The sequence below is a fragment of the Thunnus albacares genome, chromosome 5 (assembly GCF_914725855.1).
Source record: "Thunnus albacares chromosome 5, fThuAlb1.1, whole genome shotgun sequence".
NCBI lineage: Eukaryota > Metazoa > Chordata > Actinopteri > Scombriformes > Scombridae > Thunnus > Thunnus albacares.
The window spans coordinates 36,713,753-36,717,040 of NC_058110.1; positions in this window are offsets into that span (position 1 = coordinate 36,713,753).

Genomic DNA, 3,288 nt, shown 5'->3' on the forward strand with positions numbered 1-3,288 from the left:
CAGTCAGACTAACAGGATTATTATTGTCGGATCTCTGAAGCGTCTTTAACGCGTCAAACATTCGTATCTTTATGTGATCAGATATCAGATCATTCATTCGTCTTTTCTTTTCTCAGAGAGTCCAAAACCTAAAAATATTCAAATTACTAGAAAACGATTCCTTCCTTTAACCGAAGTCACCGTTATGATTCATTGATGAATTAATGAGGAACTTTCTGTATTTCCACTAATCGTTATTATTAAAATAAAACACATCAACAGCTGGATCTTTATAATATGTTGAATATTCTGTATATTCTATGTAGATTATATTGTATAATACAGGATGTAATATGTTGCTGTCAGGATGTAAAACGGATTCTCTTCTTCTCTGACTAATAAAGTTTCTCTCAGACTGACGATGATCAGTGAACATTAGTGTTTAAAGTAGTGAATCACAGACTCCAGCCGCCATCATGTGTCGTTAGATTAAAGGTCTTTGCACACAAAGTGCGTTTTTAAAAATCTTTACGCACAGAAACCAGCGAGTCCGACGAGTTTTATTATTCTGATGATTCTGTCCTCACTGCTAGAAAGATAAGAACCAGACAGTAAAAAGAAGACCACCAATATCCGGATATCAATATCCGATTGATCCTGAACAGCAGCTGGCAGCACACACACACACACACACACACACACACACACACACACACACACACACACACACAGCTGATCACAGGTGATCGGCCTTTCAACTGGATCTGTAGATATTCAGGAAACAGCCTCAAAATGCTGCAACATACAGACCAGATCATGATCAATAGTTGTGATCAGTCTGTGTGTAACTTCTCTGATAGTATCAATGTTTCCAGGCTGTCGTTTGTGTGTACGGTGGCTCTGAGTGGTCAAACCTGTGTAACGATGTGTAAACGTGATTGACACAACGTGAAGTCATATTTATTGTGTAACGTGAAAAAATTGGACTTGGTGCGCAAAGACCTTCTTCATTCATTAATGACCCCCCCCCCCCCCCCCCCCCCCCCCCCCCCCCCACCTCAGCACCACAGTCGCTCCATGAATATTTAAATAAAACGAGTAACTTCTTTTTTAACAACCACGAACCAGGTTCAGACCACGTGTACATGAAGCTGCTAAATCCTAAACTGACCTGCGTCCACATTAAAACGCCACAACGGGTCATTCTCCTACTGGGCATGTGCAGAGGACAGACCGTGATGTCACAGTTAATATATATATATAATAACGTGTCACTGTCGGATCGATGAAGACGGAGGATATTAACACCAGAAGTGGAGCATTCTGGGAACTTACATATCATTTATTACAGTGTTTGTTTCTGCTGCTCGTTATCTTCCCTTGTTAATAACGTGTGTGTTAATGTGTGTGTGTGTGTGTATGTGTGTGTGTGTGTTAATGTGTGTGTGTGTGTGTGTGTGTGTATGTGTTAATGTGTGTGAGTGTGTGTGTGTTAATGTGTGTGTGTGTGTGTGTGTGTGTGTGTGTGTGTGTGTGTGTGTGTGTGTGTGCTGGGACAGGTTGTGTAATAATTAGATGGAGGAGGGGGTCTACATTAGCCAGCTGTCACTGCTTGCCCCTGCACCCCTTGTGAGTGTGTGTGAGAGTGTGAGAGTGTGTGTGTGTGTGTGTGTGTGTGTGTGTGTGTGAGAGTGTGAGAGTGTGTGTGCGTGTGTGTGTGAGAGTGTGAGAGTGTGTGTGTGTGTGTGTGTGTGTGTGTATCAGTGTGGTGTTTTTACTGGGACAAACTGGTTCCCAGTATCAGATCAGCAGTCTACTCACATGTTTTTATGTTGCTCTTTTTATATTTTGTGTTTTTTTTTTGTATCTCTGTGTTCACCACTTATATTTACACTTATATTTTATATTTACACTTATATTTACACTTATATTTTATATTTACACTTATATTTTATATTTATACTTATATTTATACTTATATTTTATATTTATATTTACACTTATATTTTATACTTATGTTTTATATTTATATTTACACTTATATTTTATACTTATATTTTATATTTACACTTATATTTTATACTTATATTTTATATTTATACTTATATTTATACTTATATTTTATATTTATATTTACACTTATATTTTATATTTATACTTATATTTACACTTATATTTTATATTTATACTTATATTTACACTCATATTTTATATTTATACTTATATTTATACTTATATTTTATACTTATATTTACACTTATATTTTATACTTATATTTATACTTATATTTTATATTTATATTTACACTTATATTTTATACTTATATTTTATATTTATACTTATATTTACACTTATATTTTATATTTATACTTATATTTATACTTATATTTTATATTTATATTTACACTTATATTTTATACTTATATTTATACTTATATTTATACTATATTTACACTTATATTTTATACTTATATTTACACTTATATTTTATACTTATATTTATACTTATATTTTATATTTATATTTACACTTATATTTTATACTTATATTTTATATTTATACTTATATTTACACTTATATTTTATATTTATACTTATATTTATACTTATATTTTATATTTATATTTACACTTATATTTTATACTTATATTTTATATTTACACTTATATTTTATACTTATATTTTATATTTATACTTATATTTATACTTATATTTTATATTTATATTTACACTTATATTTTATATTTATACTTATATTTACACTTATATTTTATATTTATACTTATATTTACACTCATATTTTATATTTATACTTATATTTATACTTATATTTTATATTAATATTTACACTTATATTTTATACTTATATTTTATATTTATACTATATTTACACTTATATTTTATACTTATATTTATACTTATATTTACACTTATATTTTATATTTATATTTACACTTATATTTTACACTTATATTTTATATTTATACTTATATTTACACTTATATTTTATATTTATACTTATATTTATACTTATATTTTATATTTATATTTACACTTATATTTTATACTTATATTTTATATTTATACTATATTTACACTTATATTTTATACTTATATTTTATATTTATACTATATTTACACTTATATTTTATACTTATATTTACACTCATAATTTATATTTATACTTATATTTATACTTATATTTTATATTTATACTTATATTTACACTTATATTTTATACTTATATTTTATATTTATACTTATATTTACACTTATATTTTATATTTATACTTATATTTTATATTTATAT